This window comes from Cervus elaphus, chromosome 14 (assembly GCF_910594005.1).
Source record: "Cervus elaphus chromosome 14, mCerEla1.1, whole genome shotgun sequence".
Classification (NCBI taxonomy): Eukaryota; Metazoa; Chordata; class Mammalia; order Artiodactyla; family Cervidae; genus Cervus; species Cervus elaphus.
Window position 1 is genome coordinate 9211216 of NC_057828.1, and position 24272 is coordinate 9235487.

At 38.1% G+C, this 24272-nt stretch overlaps 1 pseudogene; it reads right to left on the reverse strand.

Moving 5' to 3' along the window:
- LOC122708047 overlaps positions 1-15969 on the reverse strand; it is an 81351-nt pseudogene extending 65382 nt beyond the window's left edge.
- Positions 15970-24272: the final 8303 nt, after the last annotated feature.

Below are 24272 nucleotides of genomic sequence, written 5' to 3' on the forward strand. Positions count from 1 at the left end.
TCTCCTCTAGGATGGATTGGTTGGATCTCCTTGCAGTCCAAAGGACTCTCAGGAGTCTTCTCCAATACCACAATTCAAAAGCATCAATTCTTCGGTGCTCAGCTTTCTTCACAGTTCAACTCTCACATGCATACATGACCTCTGGAAAAACCATAGCCTTGACCAGATGGACCTTTGTTGGCAAAGTAATGACTCTGCTTTTTAGTATGCTATCCAGATTGGTCATAACTTTCCTTCCAGAGAGTAAGTGTCTTTTAATTTCATGGCTGCAGTCACCATCTGAAGTGATTTTGGAGCCCAAAAAATTAAAGTTTGACACTATTTCCACTGTTTCCCCATCTATTTCCCATGAAGTAATGGGACCAGATGTCATGATCTTAGTTTTCTGAATGTTGAGCTGTAAGCCAACTTTTTCACTCTCCTCTCTCACTTTCATCAAGATGCTCTTTAGTTCTTCTTCACTTTCTGCCATAAGGGTGGTGTCATCTGCGTATCTGAAGTTATTGATATTTCTCCCGGCAACCTTGATTCCAGCTTGTGCTTCTTCCAGCCCAGCGTTTCTCATGATATACTCTGCATAGAAGTTAAATAAGCAGGGTGACAATATACAGCCTTGATGTACTCCTTTTCCTATTTGGAACCAGTCTGTTGTTTCATGTCCAGTTCTAACTGTTGCTTCCTGACCAGCATACAGGTTTCTCAAGAGGCAGGTCAGGTGGTCTGGTATTCCCATCTCTTTCAGAATTTTCCACAGTTTATTGTGATACACACATTCAAGGCTTTGGCATAGTCAATAAAGCAGAAATGGATGTTTTTCTGGAACTCTCTTGCTTTTTTGATGACCCAGCGGATGTATGCAATTTGATCTCTGGTTCCTCTGCCTTTTCTAAAACCAACTTGAACATCTGGAAGTTCTTGGTTCACGTATTGCTGAAGCCTGATTTGGAGAATTTTGAGCATTACTTTACTAGCATATGAGATGAGTGCAATTGTGTGGTAGTTTGAGCATTCTTTGGGATTGCCTTTCTTTGGGATTGGAATGAAAACAGACCTTTTCCAGTCCTGTGGCCACTGCTGAGTTTTCCAAATTTGCTGAAATCAGATTGATTATATTCTTTGCAACTAAAGATGGAGAAGCTCTATACAGTCAGCAAAAACAAGACCAAGAGATGAGTGTGGCTCAGATCATGAACTCCTTATTGCCAAATTCAGACCTAAATTGAAGAAAGTAGGGAAAACCATTAGGCCATTCAAGTATGACCTAAATCAAATCCCTTATGATTATACAGTGGAAGTGAGAAATAGTTTTAAAGGACTAGGTCTGATTGACAGATTGCCTGATGAACTATGGACAGATGTTCATGACACTGTACAGGAGACAAGGATCAAGACCATCTCCATGGAAAAGAAATGCAAAACAGCAAAATGGCTGTCTGAGGAGGCCTTACAAATAGCTGTGAAAAGGAGAGAGGTGAAAAGCAATGGAGAAAAGGAAAGATATTCCCATTGAATGCAGAGTTCCAAAGAATAGCTAGGAGAGATAAGAAAGCCTTCCTCAGCGATCAATGCAAAGTAATAGAGCAAAACAATAGAATGGGAAGGGCTAGAGATCTCTTCAAGAAAATTAGAGTTATCAAGGGAATATTTCACCCAAAGATGGGCTCAATAAAGGAAAGAAATGGTATGGACCTAACAGAAGGAAAAGATATTAAGAGAGGTGGCAAGAATGCATAGAAGAACTGTACAAAGAAGATCTTCCTGACCCAGATAATCACAATGGTGTGATCACGCTCGTAGAGTCAGACATCCTGGAATGTGAAGTCAAGCGGGCCTTAGAAAACATCGCTATGAACAAAGCTAGTGGAGGTGATGAAATTCCAGTTGAGCTATTTCAAATCCTGAAAGATGATGCTGTGAAAGTGCTGCACTCAATATGCCAGCAAATTTGGAAAACTCAGCAGTGACCACAGGACTGGAAAAGGTCAGTTTTCATCCCAATCCCAAAATAAGGCAATGCCAAAGAATGCTCAAACATTACCAGTACACACAGGTAAAGTTGTCCATTCTCCATCAACACCCTGAATTTCATTAGAACCCTTCATTAGAAATCTGGGATGCAAGCATATTTCACCACTTCATTGTGTCCATATTCTTTTTCGTGTATCTCTTTCCCTTTCCTACTGAGAAGTTTAGGAGGTGTAGCACACGATTTTATAGCACACGATTTTACTTTCCCTACTGTAGAAATATTGTGCAAATAGTGATTACATTTTCTGTTTTATAACTGAAAACTCCAGCTAATGCAGAGATTTATATAATTAAATTGTCTTTTATTTATTGTATGGTTTATTTTGACATTCTTAAACAATGAAAAAAGAATTAAAAAATTTTACACGACTCATATTTCCTAATCCTATTATTCATCCTGAACTAGCATATTGAAGCCCATGTAAGCCCAGAAAGCATATTCAACAATATAGACCATGTAAAATAAGCATGCAAGCCAATTACTCAGTCTGGGTGTTTATACACCCAGATTTTAGCAATTTTAGCAATATTCTTATCCCACAGAAACATTGGGAACCTTTTGAAAAAATATCATTTGAGACAAGCATTTGAACAATATAACTTTGATTCATATGATTTAATACATATGATTGAACTGACAATAAGCTAATTGAACCCTGTTTAGACACACTTGACGGCATGAGATAAAATTCATATGTATATAAACTGTGTCCAATATTAATGGTGCAACCGTAGGAAAAAGGAAAACTAATGAGAAGTCCTGCCAGTGTTGGTTCCTCATGCGTTTCTGTGGATACTCCACCATACATTTCAAGAAGCACCTGGAGATTAATTTCTTAAATAAGGAAAACTGAATTATCTACTACTCAATACATGTCCTTGGTGCATTAGATTATAGATGCACTGGAAGTGGACAGAAAATTAAGAGAGGGAAATAAAGCAGTTGATATCTGAAATCCCAACTCTTGTTTCAGCAACTGTCAGATGAATATTAATCTTTACACGTTGGAGGTTTAGGGAACCATCCAAAGTGGTAACACTGAACTGAATCTGCTCCGACCATAATACATCCTTGTCTGCAAGATAATTTCAGCACATCTCCAACCTTAAATGTGTCTTTCTTGGGATAAGCATCTAAATATATATCTATTTCTGGAATCCTGCATTCTCTTTTTATAGAAAAAGACAAATAATTTAGTAAGAATATTTAATCATTGCAAAATAGATATTATTTGTGTTGTGTAGAATGAGGCTTTGGGTACCGCATACACAAAAGGACAGCACATTAATGCTCTTCCTTGAAAAATATTACATATTTTTATACACCCTCTCACTCATCAGGGACTGTTTGATAAATATTAAGTTATTGAGAAGCAACATATATGTCCTGATAATTCATTTGTAAAGTCAACTTGTTAATATCAGATGCAATTTTATCACTGACATTTACAAAACGTAATGGTACTTTTTTTGTCTCAAAATGTAAAAATATTCTTTCAGAATTAAAAAAAAAAAAAGAATCTTACAATTTAAAAAATGGTATTTTAAATAATATAATTGGGAAGCTAGAACACTGAGACACATTTGTATTTGAGTCATAGTAACATTAAAAATCACTTAATTTTATCTGCAAGTGTAGAAATCAAATTGAAACATGATCAAATTGAAATATGAAACAAAATGAGTAAACATATTCAAGATCACATAGGCTTATTTTAGGTGTCTTCATTACATATATGATATACACACATCTTATCTTACTTTACCTATAAATGATCTTAAATATTATTATATGTTTAATTATTGTGATTCATTTTAAAAATGTGTAAACTTATCATTGAACATTTGTAAAATCTATGAAATTTGTGACATTGCTTAATGTGTTAGTCACTCAGTCCTGTCTGATGCTTTGTGATCTTATGGATTGTAGCCAGCCAGACTCCTCTGTCCATTGAATTCTTCAGGCAGGAATACTGGAAAGGGTGGCCATTCCTTTCTCCAGGGGATCTTACTAAACCAGGGATCAAACCTGGCTCTCCCACATTTCAGGCAGATTCTTTTCATCTCAGTCACCAAAGATTGCTACATATTATCAAAAATTGCACTATTCTTATTTGGAATGTTCCTATTTTGGTAAGTAATTTGAAAAATTCAAAATTGGAATCTAAGAATTAGAATCTCACCAAAAAGAAAGACCATACTATCTAAAAGTCTAAACCTTATCATAAAATTATATATAAGCTAACTAGTTTTAAAAGTAATGCCACAAAAACAAACAAACAAACCACTCAATAAATTTGGTTTGGCTTTAGTTTAACTGTTGAGTTTTGTAGCTTAGCTGAGAGATTACTCTTGATGAGAACCATTGGGATTCCTTTCCTAAAATTCTATTCCAAACTCCCACATAGCAATAATTTTACCGTTATGTGATTTTGTTTACATATTTTTGGCTTATATAATATTCCTATTTTAGCATATTGTGTAAAATGGTGCTTTAAAAACAACAACAAAAGATCTTGGCCTTAGGCTATTTTCCAACTGCCATCTTAACAGAGTGACTGTAAAAAACCCATTTGAATCTTAAAAGCCTTTCCCTTTACTTAGAATTGTTAGTAGCTTAATTCTGTGTCCAAATCTTTGCGACCCCATGGACTGCAGCCCTCCAAAATTCCATGGAATTCTTCAGACAAGAATATTGCTGTGGGTAGCCATCCCTTCTCCAAGGGTTCTTCCTGACCCAGGAATCCAACCCAGGTCTCCTGCATTGCATATGGATTCTGTCTGCACCACAGGCAGCTCAGAATTTTTGAAAGTGAAAGTATAGAGTCTCAGTGTGGCTGACTCTCTCCCATCCCATGGACTGTAGCCCGCCTGGCTCCTCTGTTCATGGAATTCTCCACGCAAGAATGCTGCAGTGGGTTGCCATTCCCTTCTCCAGGAGATATTTCGAACCCAGGGATCGAACCTGGTTCTCCTGCATTTCATGTAGATTCATTAAGATGTGAGCTTTTTTAATATAGGCCAATTTCTTTGCTGCCTTGGCTGCTGCAAAGGCATCGTTTTTCTGCTGATGAATGGTTCCCAGCCCGTTTGTTTGTTTGTTTACATACACGTCTTCCTACGTGAATGTGAGCCTCAGTTCTTTCTATTTTCTAACTACTTGAATTCTTTTGTTCTTTGAATACACTTATTTGAAAAACATAATAGACATATTTTTACTTTTTGGTTCATTATTTACCTTAATTTATTATTATTATTATTATTATTTTTTCCCATACCAGAATGAAAAGTCTTAAAAGACATTCCCTGTTTCCCGTGCTTGCATCTTTCACCATTCTCTCTTAGTCTTCTTCCGGCACATATTAAGTCTTTGCTGACAGCCTGAAAAGTGAAATTTAGCTGGACTCTGGACACCATTGCACAGAAAACTGATCAAACTGATCACATGGACCACAGCCTTGTCTAACTCCACGAAACTATGAGCCATGCCTTGTAGGGCCACCCAAGACGGACAGGTCGTGGTGGAGAGTTCTGACAAAATGTGGTCCACTGGAGAGGAGAACTGCAAACCGCTTCAGTATTCTTGCCTTGAGAAGCCCATAAACATTATGAAAAGGGAAAAAGATAGGACACTGAAAGATGAACTCCCCAGGTTGGTAGGTGCCCAATATGCTACTGGAGAAGAATAGAGAAATAACTCCAGAAAGAATGAAGAGTCAGAGCCAAAGCAAAAACAACACCCAGTTGTGAATGTAACATATGGCGGGTGATGGAAGTAAAGTCTGATTCTGTAAAGAATATTGCATGGGAACCTGGAATGTTAGGTCCTTGAATCAAGGCAAATTGGAAGTGGTCAATGTTATGCCCGATGTCAGAATCCCCGAGCGGGAAGAAAGAAGGCCTCCAAGACAATGCAACTCGCAGGAAGGTAAGTTTATTACTGACTCGAGCCAGGACTCTCCGCCCGCAACCAACACAGTGGTGCGAGTCAGAGAGCCCCGAGCCCAAGCTGTTACACAAATTTATAGGGTGAGAAGCGGATTGGTTACACGTTTGCAAAGCAATTTCATTGGTCAATACTTTCGTGCGCGCGGGACTTTCCTGGGGGTTTCCGCCCCGTTCCTAATTTCCTAATTGGCAACCAGCGGTCAGTATTAAATGAAAGCTAATTGGTCCTAATTGGCTAATTGGTTGTATCCAGGTGGCCTGATAATCTTACCAAGTAGGAAGGCCTACTCCTAATCTAAGCTGCGTTACTTCTGCTTGCCTCACAGTCAAACAGGAGATGGCAAGAGTGAACATCGACATTTTAGGAAATTAGTGAACTAAAATGGACTGGAATGGGTGAATTTAACTCAGATGACCATTATATCTACTACTGTGGGCAAGAATTCTTTAAAAGAAATGGAGTAGCCATTGTAGTCAACAAAAGAGTCTGAAATGCAGTACTTGGGTGCAATCTCAGAAGCGACAGAATGATCTCTGTTTGTTTCCAAGGCAAACCATTCAATTTCACAGTAATCCAAGTCTATGCCCCGACCAGTATTGCTGAAGAAGCTGAAGCTGAATGGTTGTATGAAGACCTACAAGACCTTCTAGAGCTAACACCCAAAAAAGATATCCATTTCATTATAGCGGAATGGAATGCAGAAGTGGGAAGTCAAGAGATACCTGGAGTAATAGCAAATTTGGCCTTGGAGTACAAAACGAAGCAGGCTAAAGGCTAAAAGAGTTTTGCCAAGAGAACACACTGGTCATAGTAAACACCCCCTTCCAACAACACAAGAGAAGACTCTACACATGGACATCACCAGATGGCCAATACCGAAATCAGATTGATTATATTATTTGCAGCCAAAGATGGAGAAGCTCTAGTCAGCAAAAACTAGACCGGGAGATGACTGTGGCTCAGGTCATGAACTCCTTATTGCCAAATTCAGACTTAAATTGAAGAAAGAAAGGAAAACCACTAGACCATTCAGGTATGACCTAAATCAAATCCCTTACGATTATACAGTGGACGTGAGAAATAGATTTAAGGGAGTAGATGTGACAGACAGAATGCCTGAATAACTATGGATGGAGGTTTGTAATTTTGTACAGAAGACAGTGATCAAGACCATCCCCAGAAAAAGAAATGTAAAAAGGCAAAGTGGTTGTCTGAAGAGGCCTTAAAATAATCCAGAAAAGAAGAGACACTAAAGGCAAAGGAGAAAAGAAAAGATAAACCCATTTAAATGCAGAGTTCCAGAGAATAGCAAGGAGAGATAAGAAAGCTTCTCAGTGATCAATGCAAAGAAACAAATAAAACAGTAGAATGGAGAAGACTAGAGACCTCTTCAAGAAAATTAGAGTTACCAAGGGAACATGTCACGCAAAGATGGGCACAGTAAAGAACAGAAATGGTATGGACCTAACGGAAGCAGAAGATATAAGAAGAGGTGGCAGAATACACAGAAGAACTGTAGAAAAAGGATCTTGATGACCCAAATAACCATGATGGTGTGATCACCCACTTATTGGTTTGTTGCCAAAGCTTTGCACGTAACTCTTCCCTTGACTTAGGACACTCAACATCTACTCAGCTTACCAAAGACAGAAGCCCTGCTTTTAATCCTGGAAACAACACAGCTGACTGGCAAACATAAAAGAGATCTGTGTTATTGCCCTCAGAACTTGTCAACGTCAGAAAAGAAAAGCTACTGTCAGGACCTGCAAAAATGAACACTCTAAGTAGGAGGTATAAACAAACTCAGGAGCAAAATAGTTGAAGAGGTTGTAAGACCTTGTCTTTTTTGCATTGAGTGAGTCTTTGGACTTTAAAACTTCCCTTCCTTCCAGTTTACATTAAAGTAAAAGGAAGCATCGTTCTTTAAAGATGACTCTAGATAAGTCAGATTTGGTAAAACAAACAACCAACCAAAAAAAAAAAAAAAAAACCCACTTCTGACAATTACAGTGAATTTTTTATCTTGAGGAAAAGAGCACTCACCATAACATTCAGGTTTCTCAGACCAGCCGTCTTTACCGCACACTCTGGGGCCTGTGGTGTGTCCATCTCTGTTCTCATACCCATTGAGACATTCATAATCCAGCCTGTTATTCAGTCTGAACTACGTGTCGTCATTTTTAGCTCTGGCATTCTCAAATACTGGTCTGTCACTGTATTCTAAGGGATAATGGGACCAAGATGTCATTTCTAATTTTATTTAGTGGGCAAACTGCTTGAGCCTCATCTCAAAGAAAAAGTGGCTTCACCAATTGCTATGTGCTAACAATAAAAAGAATAGCAAGGAGAGATAAGAAAGCCTTCCTCAGCAATTAATGCAAAGAAATAGAGCAAAACAATAGAATTGGAAAGACTAGAGATCTCTTCAAGAAAATTAGAGATACCAAGGGAACATTTCATGCAAAGATGGGCTCAATAAAGGACAGAAATGGTAGGGACCTAACAGAAGTGGAAGATATTAAGAAGAGGTGGCAAGAAAACACAGAAGGACTGTACAAAAAAGATCTTCACGACCCAGATAATCACGATGGTATGACCACTCACCTAGAGCCAGACATCCTGGAATGTGAAGTCAAGTGGGCCTTAGGAAGCATCACTACAAACAAAGCTAGAGGAGGTGATGGAATTCCAGTTGAGCTATTTCAAATCCTGAAAGATGATGCTGTGAAAGTGCTGCACTCAATATGCCAGCAAATTTGGAAAGCTCAGCAGTGGCCACAGGACTGGAAAAGGTCCGTTTTCCTTCCAATCCCAAAGAAATGCAATCCCAAAGAATGCTCAAACCACTGCACAATTGCACTCATCTCACATGCTAGTTCAGTAATGCTCAAAATTCTCCAAGCCAGGCTTCAGCAATACGTGAACCATGAACTTCCAGATGTTCAAGCTGGTTTTAGAAAAGGCAGAGGAACCAGAGATGGAATTTCATACATCCTCTGGATCATCAAAAAAACAAGAGTGTTTCAGAAAAACATCTATTTCTGCTTTATTGACTATGCCAAAGCCTTGAATGTGTGGATCACAATAAACTGTGGAAAATTCTGAAGGAGATGGGAACACCAGACCACCTGACCTGTCTCTTGAGAAGCCTGTATGCAGGTCAGGAAGCAACAGTTAGAACTGGACATGAAACAACAGACTGATTCCAAATAGGGACAGGAGTACATCAAGGCTGTATAATGTCACCCTGCTTATTTAACTTATATGCAGAGAGCATCATGAGAAACAGTGGGCTGGAAGAAGCACAAGCTGGAATCAAGACTTTCAGGAGAAATATCAATAATATCAGATATGCAGATGACACCACCCTTATGGCAGAAAGTGAAGGACTAAAGAGCCTCTTGATGAAAGTGAAAGAGGAGAGTGAACAAATTGTCTTAAAGCTCAACATTCTGAAAACTGAGATCATGGCATCCAGTCCCATCACTTCATGGCAAATAGATGGGGAAACAGTGGAAACAGTGAAAGACTTTATTTTGGGGGGCTCCAAAATCATTGCAGATGGTGATTGCAGCATGAAATTAAAAGACGCTTACTCTCTGGAAGGAAAGTTATGACCAACCTAGACAGCATATTAAAAAGCAGAGACATTACTTTGCCAACAAAGGTTCATCTAGCCAAGGTTATGGTTTTTCCTATAGTCATGTATGGATGTGAGAGTTGGACTATTAATAAATCTGAGCTCTGAAGAATTGATGCTTTTGAACTGTGGTATTGGAGAAGACTCTTGAGATTCCCTTGGACTGCAAGGAGATCCAACCAGTCCATCTTAAAGAGATCAGTCCTGGGTGTTCATTGGAAGGACTGATGTTGACGCTGAAACTCCAATACTTTGGCCACCTGATGCGAAGAGCTGACTCATTTGAAAAGACCCTGATGCTGGCAAAGATGGAAGGGAGGAGAAGGGGATGAAAGAGGAGGAGATGGTTGGATGGCATCACCAACTCACTGGACACGAGTTTGGGTGAACTCCAGGATTTGGTGATGGCTAGGGAGGCCTGGTGTGCTGCAGTTCATGGCGTCTCAAAGAATTGGACAGGACTGAGTGACTGAACTGAATGTTAAAAAAATAAGCCAAGAATACCAGTGATGTATCACTGTCCTGAAATAATTACTCAAGATAAGAAAAGGTGTATTTCTACACAGCATTTTTCTCAACCATTAATGTCTCTGAATTATTTATTTTATGAACATTTTCCTGAATTTAGTTATACTTATGCATTTTTCTGATACTAGTGATAAAATACACATTTACAGATGTACTCTCCTCATAACAGCATTTTCTGAATTAATATGCCAAACTTATTAGCAGTTGTGGCATATTTACCACAGAAAATGTAATTGAAGAAAAGAGTAATTTTCAACAAGAGTAAATTTTTAAAGACTCTGTAAAATTTTTAAGTTCACATGCAGATTGTCCTTTCCCAACTATATTTCTAATGACTGCATAGTCTTTTGTTCTTATCAAAGTTGAATGCAGATGTAATTCTATTATTTATAACTATTTACAAGAAAATAAATATTAATGAACAATATCAGTTTTCACTAACACCATAAGAGTACTGTTAATAAAGTTTTAAATACTTCACCTCAAATTTCATAATGTGTTTTATAAAGCAAAACTATGCTAATAAATAATAATAATAGAGACCCTTTTCATAAAAAGGGTGTTAGAATGGATAACTATAATATATTAATATAAAATGAGTCTGATATTGGGCAACTTTTATCACTTTAGAAGTATAGTGCTTGTAGCAAACATAGACATTGGAAAAAATAAAATGAAATAGTAGAAATGAATGTCTTAAATATCTACTTCAATTTAAGTGAATATGCAAAATATCACTTCCAAAATATCACTGTGTGGCTTTGGGATGAATAGGATAAACTCAGCAAATTGTTCTTAGAAAATCTTCATAAACCTCTGTGTGGTGCTACAGGAAAAACTTCAAGCACAGAAGAATTTGGTTCCTTCTAGAAGTGTTTCTGTCTCCACTAACTAGATGTTCATGAAGATTTTCTAAAAGAGAATTTTTCACAAGTGTATCTACCCTAAAGTTTCACACATATAAATTCTAGGTCATATTATTTGAAGTTTATGCACTATGGACTCATATCTTTGCTTAAAAACAACTTTTATGTTTAGTAGGAAAGACTCTAGCATAAGTCTCCTAAAATAAAAGCAAATGCAATCATCATAAAAGTCTCAACTAAGAACAAATGAGTTTATCCCAGAATACAGGTAAGGCTCCTAGCAAAATTAGTTTTTAGTCATGGGATGATTTAAAGTGAAAAATCCTTCAACTAAAGGGTACAGTGATATTCTACTCTATTAGTAATTAATCATAAAAGGGAGAAAATGATACATTTTCTAAAGTTTTGTAATTGATCTTTTCACACAGTCATGGAAACACATCAACACTTCATATGACCCTGTCCCAGCAAAAAAGAAAAAAGAAAGGATAAAAAGAACAAAGCTAAAGAATACTTCCTTACAATTATCATGAGGATAAAGAATGCTAAGATAATGAATTTCTTCTTAATGCATACAGGTTGAGTTGACCATCCATTTTGCAGACATGTAATTAATCCTGATGTCTTACCATCTGCTGTTATATATCCTGGATAACACTTATATTCTGTTTTGTTTATTTAGGGTATATGTAAAGGCAGATTCAGGAAAAAAAATCCTTCTCAATTCGTACCTTGTATTTTGAACATGTTTCTAAAAGGGAGAAAGCATAAAGACAAGGTGAGCATATATTTAAAACACATTTCATGAGGACACAAATAATATAATGATACAGAAAAAGGGAGCATTTATGAATATAAACCAAGAAAAATTCTAACCATCTAAGTCCCTGTGCAAGGGGAAAAAAAACTATGAGTTTCAAGTGATATTAAAAGAAGACATTTTATTTCTATTTTGTAGAACAAAGCAAGATTTAAAGTACTCAGAATCCCCCTAGGAAATTATCAGAAATCTGTTTGTCTAAAGAATGTGTAGTCCCACAGCATGTCAGAGCTCTACTAGCAATGGGTTTCCTTTCCTGGGACTTGTTGAAAGTATTCCCTAGTCTAGATCTCTTAAGGAACCCAGAGCACAGATCAGGTGACGATTATGGAATCTTCCATATTTGGCTCTGAAAATTTGAAATGTTGTCATCAAAACTGAGTGCTTAAAGCCATATAAGTACTTGAAGTTCAATGAAGACGGCAAACATCAATACATGGATTCATTCTACTAAAGACAAAATGATGATCCTTCAAACTATGAATAAAGAAGCTTAGAAAAGTACATTTCTACCACCTACTAGATCTCTTCATAGAACTCGGCTTAATTTATTAAATAATTCATGGATAAAGATGAAATCAAAAGAGAAAACTTTGAATATTTTGAATTGAATGAAAATAAAACCATGATAAGTAAAGTTTTATAAGATTTATGAGATGACACAAGAGTGTACTGAAGGGAATTTTAAAATTACATAGCAATAGTAGAAAATGATATTGAAAATGAATAATTGTTTTTACTCAAAATTAAGAATAGAAAAGCAAACAAGCCCAACACATATAACTTTGAAACAATGCAGTAATATTAGCAAGATAGTGGAATAGGCCACCTTGACCTCTCCTTATCCCCACAGACACAATGAATTAACAGCTATATGTCTATCAGCTCCTTTTATTCAAAATATAAACACTAGATGAGAAGCTCCTGCATTCAAGGCAAGTGAGAAAATGCCAAAATCCTAACTGGTAGGGAAAACTAAGACACACCCTCACAGTAAAATCCATCCAGCAGAGCACCATACAATTTGAAGAGAACACTCAACTCCCAGCTTCTCCTGGAGGAGCAAAGAGTTTAATCCAGTCTAGGCTCCAGTTTTCCAACTGCTAGTCCAGGGTTCAGCATCCAACTTGCCTGCCTCTGGGAGGCCCAGCATTTCCAGTCTCCTGGGATTACAGAAATGAAGTGGCAGTTATGAATTGCTGTGCCATCATTTCTTATAGGTCATCCCCTAGCTTAATGCAGAGTGAGCAACACCAATTATCTCCATGGAAGGAGTCAGATGGCACATCTGGACCTTCATCTTTTCCAGCTGCTCCTTGAGGAATTGGTTTCTAACTAACCTGTCCCTGAGAACTGATGAAGCCCAAAATTTGCATGGTGCCTGCAGACTACAGAGAGCTAAATCATTGTTCAGAAGGCACATGGTTTGAAGTAGAATGAAGGCATTTGCCACAGCTCTTCTCCCCAGCTTATGGCAGAGTGAGTGAAGTGATAACCTCTAGTTCCCATCTTCACCAACTATTCTGACTTGTAATTCACCTGTCTCAGGACAATCCTGGGAGTTGGCATACTCGAGAGCACTGGAGGATGCTAACTACAAAGACAGCAGTTTGGATGAGCAGAGAGGTTAGAGAGGCATCCAGAATCTCTGCCAGGCTGGTTGATTAAAAGCTTCTACTTTAGAGGCCAGTCTGTGAAGACTAGGAGAGTCAGTCAGTCAGTCAGTTCAGTCACTCAGTCATGTCCGACTCTTTGTGACCCCATGAATCGCAGCACGCCAGGACTCCCTGTCCATCACCAACTCCAGGAGTTTACTCAAACTCATGCCCATTGAGTCGGTGATGCCATCCAGCCATCTCATCCTCTGTCGCCCCCTTCTCCTCCTGCCCCCAATCTGTCCCAGCATCAGGGTCTTTTCCAATGAGTCAACTCTTCGCATGAGGTGGCCAAAGTACTGGAGTTTCAGCTTCAGCATCAGTCCTTCCAATGATCACCCAGGACTGATCTCCTTTAGGATGGACTGATTGCATCTCCTTGCAGTCCAAGGGACTCTCAAGAGTCTTCTCCAACACCACAGTTCAAAAGCATCAATTTTTTGGCGCTCAGGTTTCTTCATAGTCCAACTCTCACATCCATACATGACCACTGGAAAAACCATAGCCTTGACCAGACAGACCTTTGTTGGCAAAGTAATGTCTCTGCTTTTTAATATGCTATCTAGGCTAGTCATAAGTTTCCTTCCAAGGAGTAAGTGTTTTTCAATTTCATGGCTGCAGTCACCATCTGCAGTGATTTTGGAGCCTAAAAAAAATGAAGTCTGACACTGTTTCCACTGTCTCCCCATCTATTTCCCATGAGGTGATGGGACCAGATGTCATGATCTTAGTTTTCTGAATGTTAAGCTTTAAGCCAACTTTTTCACTCTCCTCTTTCACTTTCATCAAGAGGGTTTTTAGTTCCTTTTCACTCTCTGCCATAAGGGTGGTGTCATCTGCATATTTGAAGTTATTGATATTTCTCCTGGCAATCTTGATTCCAGCTTGTGCTTCTTCCAGCCCAGCGTTTCTCATGATATACTCTGCATAGAAGTTAAATAAGCAGGGTGACAATATACAGCCTTGATGTACTCCTTTTCCTATTTGGAACCAGTATGTTGTTCCATGTCCAGTTCTAACTGTTGCTTCCTGACCTGCATACAGGTTTCTCAAGAGGCAGGTCTAGAAGGGGATATTTAATCTAATACACAGGTATGAACACAGTCAGTCAAGAAAAATGATAAAATGAGAAATATGTTCAAAAGAGAAGAATAAGATATCCATTGCTTTTGCTCCTGACCTAACAACGGAAATTGTACATTCATCTAGGAGAAACCTGCCTTGGAGTGAGGTGTAGGACTCAGTACCATACACCAAGATCCAAGATGGCAGAGGAGTAGGTGGACATGGAAAAATACACCTGCAGACACAGAAGATCTTGCAGAACACCAACTGAGAGCCATCAGGAGTACCTGACCACAGGAAAAGTATTTATAGAACCACACAAAACTCTGTAAGACAAAGGAAGGAAGGTGAAAAAGAGAGAGTGAACAGGACTGAATCTGCACCTGCAGGGTGGGAGAACTGAAGCAGGGGTCAGAGTCCTACATAGGGGCAACTGTTTGTGACAGCGGTGAAGCATCTGAAGCTGTTGGAAAGTGAAGCAGCTCATCTGTGAGAGCCTGAATGGAATGATAATCATACAGACAATACTTGCTGTGGCCATACATACCCCAGACAGGGACCCAAGTCACTGAGAAAGTGCAGCAGCTGGGAGCTGGAACATAGAGATTGAAAAGTAATCCCAGGGCAAGGTCTGCTCTTGACTGTGGGGAGATGGCCTGAGGGGACCTGAGGAAGGAGATCACAGTGGGAAATGCTTATGAGGAGAAAGCCAGGCAAACATGGAGGCAGAGCAATAGTGCTGAGTGACACACATGGGGTGGAGCCATCTTTATAGCCTCTTTGTCTCCCTACACATCGGTACCAGACAGCTGAAAGACCCCAGAGAGGGTGGCCCTTTAAGCATCTGATGTACTGAGCATCAGAGAAGGATCCCAGCAAGGGTGGCCCTATAAGTGTCCAATGCACCAAACAATAGAGAAGGACCCCAACCAGAGGGTCCTGTAAGACCTGAAGGGGCCAAGCAACAGAGAAGGACCAGCCAAAGAGGTCTTCTGATCCCAGCTGCCAAGATAGGAAAAGATTCTAATAAGACCAATATTTGGTCATCTGATGTGAACAGACAACTCCCTGGAAAATCCCCAGGCTGAGAAAGATTGAGGGCAGAGAAGAAGAGGTTGTCAGGGGATGATATGGCTGGATGGCATCACTGATGGAATCAACATGAATTTGGGCAAACTCTGGGAGATGCTGAGGGACAGTAAGACCTGGTGTGCTGCATTCCATGGGGTCACAGAATCCAACACGACTGGGTGATTGAAGAACAACAAGGACCACAGCTCCTGTGGTGAGGAAGTTGGTGTCCTTGCAAACTTGGTGCTATCAGGATTCCCAAGATTCAAGCAGCTGTACCACTTCCGTGCATGATCCTCACTGGGGCAGAGCTCCCAGAAGCTAGGAAAAAACTGTAGTACTGCCATACTTTCTGTGACAATAGCCACCAGCACCCCTGTATATACAGTATTTCCAGGGCCCCGATGATCCTAGCTCCCATGCCACCATGACACTCAATCCTCACAGGAACAGAGAAACCAGAGGCTAGGGAACACACACACACACACACACACACACACACACACACACACACACACATACACACACACACACACAAACAAAACCTGCATTTCAGGGAACCACACTACCTCCTCACCTGGTCCTCCCTGGGGCAGACTCAGGTCCTGCAGGGCAGCCTCAGGAGAAAACCCTTTGGGTGATTCATATGAAGAGGTGGAGACAAAACCACAATTGAAATCTAGGGGCAGTGCACCTAAGGAAGAGAACCCCAAACATTCCCACCAGTGGTACAAGCTGAAGATTGAATCCACATGGTCAACTGGCAGACTTTGTATCTATGGAATATATAAAGGACAATGAGAGTTACTGCAAAAGAAAATACACTAGCACTGCCAGATGTGGACATCACAGCAAGAACAGCAGGAGCAGGACCAGATTAGAGTCTGAGCTGCCCCCACAACAGGTCTAGAGAACAGGCCACTATTGGGGGGCATCCTAGGGAGGTGAGGTGGACTGTGACTCACAGTGAGGGAAAGGATGCTGACAGCAGACTCAAGAAAAACATTTATTATTCTTATATTTTAGCTTGTTGGATAGTTGCTTCTGGAATTTGTTTTCCTTTTTTTTTTGCACCCTCTGTTGCTGTAGTTTTTTATTTTAACAGAAACTATTAAATCTATTTATACTTTTGAGATTTTTTTAATCACATATTTTATCTCCTTTAAATACTTCTGTCTCTACATTGGCCTTTTGCAATTTTCAGGGGTTTTTCATTTCTTTTTTTGTTTTAATTTTTAACTTTTTAACAAAATTTAATATTACTATTTTTCTATATATATTCTTTTGTTTATTTTCTTATGCTTTTCTTGTTGTGGTTACTCATATATATATATATAAATTTTCTTTATCTATCTCTATTTAAATTTGCTTTTCTATTCTTTCTTTCTTTCCTTCCTTTTCTCACCATGTTTATTAGTGTATTTTGATTTCATTGCTTTATTTCCCAGTTGGCACATTGCTTTTTTTTTTTTTTTTTTCCAGTTTATGGTTTTGTTTTCCAGTTTATACTTTAGTTAGTTTTGTTTTTAGCTGGTTGATTTCATTTTTTCTTTCTTTGCTAACCAGCTCAATCTCTTCTACTTTCCTTTTTCTTTTTTTTTTTTGGGACTATTTTGATTTTGTGCATTGGTATCTGTAAATATATTATTTTTTTATTGGCCTGATTTTGTATTTGCCATTTGTTTGGAGTGAGGTTTGTATCTCATTTCTTGTTTTAATGTGTTTGTTTTAATCCCCTTTAATGCCATAACAAAATACCTGTGAAATCTCAGTTCCCTGGCCAGAAGTTGGGCCCTGAGCTTTTGAAGTGGGAGAGCTGACATACTCTAGGTTGCCAGAAAGCTCCTAACCCCAGGAAGTATTAATTAGTGAGAACACCCACAAAGGCCTCCACTTGTGTATAAGACCTGGCAATAACCAACTGCCAGCAGCACCCAATGCAAGACGCCTCACCCAAACAGGAGAGAAGACAAAAACACAAACCCAAAGGTTAGCAAACAGAATTTCCACCTCATACAGCCCTGTCCATTGGTGGGGGGGAGGGGGATTTACCTCCTCTCAACAGAGTCCAAGCACATGTCATACCCAGCAAAAGTCTACACAAACCTCTGGACCAACCTTAACCACTAAGGGCAGAAACCAAAAGGAGATGGAATTTGACCTGAAGCCAGGGAAAATGAGATCTCAAACACAAGAAATTGAAAAAATTAAAAGGTAGAGAAATATTGCACAAAAGGAACAAACTAGAAATGCAAAAGACCAAGTAAACAAAGAGAAAATAGACAAACTACCAGGAAAAGAATTTGGAATAAAGATAGTAAAGATGTTCCAAAACATTAAAAATGCAATGGAGAAAATACAAGAAGCAATCAACACAATTACCAAGGCCATAGAAGAAGTAAAGAATAAACAGAGATGTCAACACAATTACTGAAATTAAAAATACTATAGAAGGAACCAATAGTAGATTAATTAAAGCAGAAGAATGGAAAGCTGAGCTGGAAAATATATGATGGAAATAACTGCTGAAGAGCAGAACAAAGGAAAAAAGAATGAAATGAAATGAGGATAGCCTCAGAAACCACTGAGAAAATATTAAATGCACCAACGTTTGAGTTATAGGGGTCCTAGAGAAAGAAGAGAAAAAGAAAGATGCTGAGAAAATTTTTGAATATATTATAGTAGAAAACTTCCCCAGCGTGTAAAATGAAATAGTCAATCAAGTCCAGGAAGTAAAAAGTCCCAAACAAGATAAATCCAAGGATAAACACATTGAGACACATATTGACCAAGCTAACAGAAATTAAACACACAGAAAGAATGTTAAAAGCAGCAAGGAAAAGCAACAGGTAGCATACAAGGAAAACCCGTTTGATTAAGATCTGATCTTTCAACTCTGGAGGCAAGAAAGGAATGGCAGGATATATTTAAAGTACTAAAAGGTAAGAATCTACAACCAAGATAATTCTACCAATAAGGATCTCATTCAAAATTGATGGAGACATCTAAAGCTTTACAGACAAGCAAAAGTTAAGAGAATTTAGCACCACCAAGCCAGCTTTACAACAAATATTAAAGGGACTCGTAGGCAACAAATATAATTCAAAGAAATACCTACAAAAACAAACTCAAAACAATAACAAACTCCCAATATAAACTTATATATCAACTATTACTTTAAATGTAAATGGGTTAAGTTCTCCAACCAACAGACACAGGTTGGGTGAATGGATACAAAAATAAGACCCATACATATGCTGTCTACAAGAGACCCACTTCAGACCTAGAGAAACATACAGACTGAAAGCAAAAGAATGAAAAAAAGATATTCCATGCAAATGGAAATCAAAAGAAAGCCAGAGTGGCAATTCTCATTTCTGACAAAGTAGAATTTAAAGAGTATTATATGAGGTAAAGAAGGACACTACATAATTATCAAAGGAACAATAAAAAAAAAAAGACATAACAATTGTAAATATCTATGTACCCAACATAGGGGCACCTCAATACATAATGCAAATACTAACAGACATAAAAGGGAAAACTGACAGCAACCCAATAACAGTAGGGGACTTTAACACCCAACTTATACCAATGGACAGATCATCAATACAGTAAATTATTAAGAAAACACACACCTTAAAGGAAACGTTAGACCAAATGAACCTAATAGATAGCTTCAGAACTTGCTACCCAAATGCAGAATACACTTTCTTTTCAAGTGTACAGGGAACATTCTCCAAGATAGACCATCTTGGGTCACAAATCAAACCTCAGTAAATTTTTAAAAAATGAGTTCATATCAAGCATCTTTTCTGACCACGATGCTATGGGACTAGACACTAATTACAGGAGGAAAAAAATTCTGTAAAAAGCAAAAACACATGGAGATTAACAATATGTTTCTACATAGCAAACAGGTTGCTAGAGAAATCAAAATATTCCTATAAACAAATGACAATGAAAACAGGACAATTCAAGACCTATGGGATACAGCAAAGCAGTTCTGAGGGAAGTTTATAGCAATACAATCCTACCTCAAGAAACAAAGAAAACATTGGTTAGACAACCTAACTTTGTACCTAAAACAACTGATAAAGAAGAACAAAGAAAAAATAGTAGAAGGAAAGAAATCTTAAAGATCAGAGCATAAATAAAGGAACAATACTAAAGATTAATAAGACTAAAAGCTGGTTCTTTGATAAGATAAACAAAATTGACAAACAATTAACCTAACTCATCAAGAAAAAAAGGAAAAGAATCAAATCTGCAAAATTAGAAGTGGAAAAAGAGAGGTTACAACAGACAATACAGAAATACAAAGGATCATAAGAGACTATTATGAGCAACTATATGCCAATAAAATGGATAGCCTGAAAGCAATGGATATATTCTTAGAAAAGCTCAATCTTCCAAGATTGAACAGGGAAGAAATAGAAATGATGAACAAGCCAATTACAAGCACTGAAATCAAAACTGTGCTCAAAAATCTTCCAAAAAATAAAAGCACAGGGCCAGATGGTTTCACAGGTGAATGCTATCAAATATTTAGAGAAGAACTTATGCCTATTCTTCAGAAACTCTTTCAAAAAATTGTAGAGGAAAGAACACTTCCAAACCCATTCTACAAGACCACCAATACTTTTATACCATAACCAGACAAAGGCAGTACAAAAAGAGAAAATTACAGTCCAATATCACTGACGAAAATAGATGCAAAAATCCTCAACAAAATTCTAGCAAACAGAATTCAAAAACACATTAAAAAGATGGTACACCATGATCATGTTGGGTTTTTCTCAGGGATACAATGATTCTTCAACATACACAAATCCATCAGTTTGATATACCATATTAATATATATATAAAGCCATGTGGTATTCTCAATAGATGCAGAAATTGCTTTTGTCAAAATTTTACACCCTTTCAGGATAAAAATTCTTTAAAAAATGAGCAAATAAGGAACCTACCTCAACATAATAAAGGCCAGAACAAACATTATTCTCAATGGTGAAAACCTGAAAGCATTTTCTGAAAGATCAGGAACAAGACAAGTGTGTCCATTCTCACCACTATTTTTCAACATAGATTTGGAAATCCTAGCTACAGCAATCAGAGAAGAAGATGAAATAAAATAACTCCAGATTGGAAAAGAAGTAAAACTCTCATTGTTTGCAGACAACATGACACCACACATAGAAAACCCTAAAGATATCTTTAGAAAATTACTAGAGATAATCAGCTAATTTAGCAAAATGGCAGGATACAAAATCAAAACACAGAAATCACTTGCATTCTTATGCACTAACTATGCACTACCAATGAAGCATCAGAAACAGAAATTAAGGAATCAATCACATTTACCATTGCAACATAAAGAATAAAATACCTAGGAATAAACCTACTGAAAGAGAGAAAATTTTGTATACAGAAAATTATAAGACACTACCTCAGTTGGAAGAATCAATATTGTGAAAATGATTATATGGGAAAAGGTAAACTACAGATTCAGTGCAATTCCTATTAAATTACCAGTGGCATTTTTCACAGAACCCAAACAACAACAACAACAACAAAAATCCAACAGTTCATATGGAAACACAAAGACCCTGAACACACAATACAATTTTGAGAAAGAAGTACAGAGCTGGGAAATCAACTTTCATGACTTTGACTATACTACAAAGCTTTAGTCATCAAGAGAGTATGGTACTGTACAAAAACAGAAATATAGTCGAATGGAACAAGATATGAAGCCCAGAGATAAACCCACACACCTATGGATAACTTATTTTTGACAAAGGAGGCAAGAATATATTATGGGTCAAAGATAGTCTCTTCAATGAGTGCTGCTGTGAAAACTGGGCAGCTACATGCAAAAAAATGAAATGAGAACCCTTCCTAACACCATACATAAAGATAAACCAAAAATGGATTAAAGACCTAAATGTAAGAACCAAAACTATAAATCTCTTAGGGTAAAACATACACAAACCCTCTATGACATAAATCACAGCAAAATCCTCTATTATGCATCTCCTAGAGTAATGGAAATAAAAACAAAGAAAAAGTGGGACATAATTCAACTTAAAAGCTTTTGTGTGGCAAAGAAAACTATAAACAAGGTGAAAAGACAACCCTAAGAATGGGAGAAGATAATAGCAAATGAGACAACTGACAAAGTATTATTTTCAAAAATATACAAGCAGCTCATGCAAATCAACACCAGGAAAACAAACAACCAGATCAAAAAGTGGGTAAAAGGCTTAAACAAACATTTCTCCAAAGAAGACCTACAGATGGCTAATAAATACATGAAGAGATGCTCAACATCATTCATTTGTTAAAGAAATGCAAATCAAAACCTCAATAAGATATCACCTCACACCAGTTAGAATGGCCATCATCAAAAAATATACAAACAATATATGCTGGAAAGGGCTGCTTTGTTGGTGGGAATGTAAATTGATACAGCTACTATGGAGAACAGTATGGAGATTTCTTTAAAAATGAGGAATAAAACCACCATATGACCCAGCAATCCCACTACCAGGCGTATACCCTGAGGATACCAAAATTGAAAAAGACACATATGCCCCAATGTTCATAGAAGCTCTATTTACAATAACTAGGACATGGATGCAACATTGATGTCCATTGACAGATGAATAGATGAAGAAGAAAAACACCAACACAGTATATTAACACATATATATGGAATTTAGAAAGATGGTAATGATAACTTTATATTCGAGACAGCAAAAGAGACACAGATGTATAGAACAGTCTTTTGGACTCTGTGGGAGAAGGCAAGGGTGGTATGATCTGAGAGAATAGCATTGAAACATGTATATTACCATTTGTGAAACAGATCACCAGTCCAGGTTCAGTGCATGAGATAGGGTGCTCAGGGCTGGTGTACTGGGATGACCCAAAGGGATGGGATGGGGAGGGAGGTGGGAGGGGAGCTCAGGGTGGGGGACACATGCACACCCATGGCTGATTCATGCCAATGTATGGCAAAAACCACCACAATATTGTAAAGTAATTAGCCTCCAATTAAGGAAAAGAAAAACAAAAACAAAACAAACAAAAAAAAAAAACCTGTGGTACATATATACAATGGAATACCACACAGCCATAAAAGGAATGCATTTGTGTCAGTCCTAGTAAGGTAGATCAACATAGAGCCTATTATATAGAGTGAAGTAAGTCAGAAAGAGAAAAACTAATATTGTATACTAATGCATACATATGGACTCTAGAAAGATGGTACTGGTGAATCCATTTGCAGAGCAGTAGCAGCAGAGACACAGACATTGAGAACAAACCTATGGACATGATTGGGGGAGCAGGAAGTTGAGGGGAGAGGGGAACATGGAGACTTACATAACATATGTAAAGTATATGGCCAATAAGAATTTGCTGTATGACTCAGGAAACTTAAACCGGAGTTAAGGAACAACCTAGAAGGGTGGGATGGGGAGGGAAGTGGGAAGGATATTCCCATGGGAGGGGACACGGGTAAACCAATGGCTGATTCATGTTGATGTTTGGTAGAAACCAACACAATACTGCAAAGCAATTATCCTTCAATTAAAATTTTTTAAAAAATTAAAAATACACACACACACACACACACACACACACACACACACACACACACAATGATACGATAAACCAAGGGACCCAGGGGAAGTCTCACTCGTACATGCATTAAGTAAAAGGCAGAAAGATCTCTACCTTGACTGTACTGCCTACAGTGGCTCATGAAACAGCTGAAGCCCCACCAGCCACAGTCCAGGGGCCCCTGGAAACACTATCTTATAGAATCATGCATGGAGCTAAGTCCTTCTGTGAAATCCAGGTTTTCACAGGAGGAGCTCTGTCTGCTTCGTTCACACACCCTCCCACACTGTGACCAGCTCAGTGTGGTTACAATGGACTCAGAGTGAAGAGAATCATTTGACAGAACACCAGTGAGCACGCACAGAAATTTGTCTCAAATCTGCTGGCCAAGACGGGAACACAAGATTAAGATGTAGTGCTACTTTCGGGAAATAAAAGACAGACTGTCAGCACCAGTTTTAGTGCATTCACTATCTAGACAAGACATAGCAGCCCAGAAATTCTGACAAAAGAGGGATGAGATGTGTCAGCATGTGCCACTAAAGAAGATCTGAGATAGCCTCAGAGTCTCTAGCAGGGTTGAAGGAAGTTGTCTCTCACCCAGTGGAGAGTAGCACTTCAATCAGAGAAACACCACAGAACTTCAAGGGACACGAACTCAAAGTATCATGACACCAACAAAGTATAAAAATCTTCACTATTCACACCAAAATATTGGAGATCTGTGACTTACCCGATGAAGACTTCAAAATAGCTGTTTTAAATGGTTCACTGTGCTACAGAAAATACAGTAAGAGAGTCAAACAAAAGCAGGAAAACAATATAAAATAAATGCCAAACAATGGACAAAATGAGAAGTTTAACAAAAATACATAAATCATAAAAAAACACAAAATTTTGATGCTGAAGGATCCAAGGATGAAATGAAAATGCATTAGAGAGCATCAACTAGAGATTGAAACAAGCAGAAGAAGAAATCTGTGATATAGATGACATATTGAAGTTATCCAGTCATGGGAG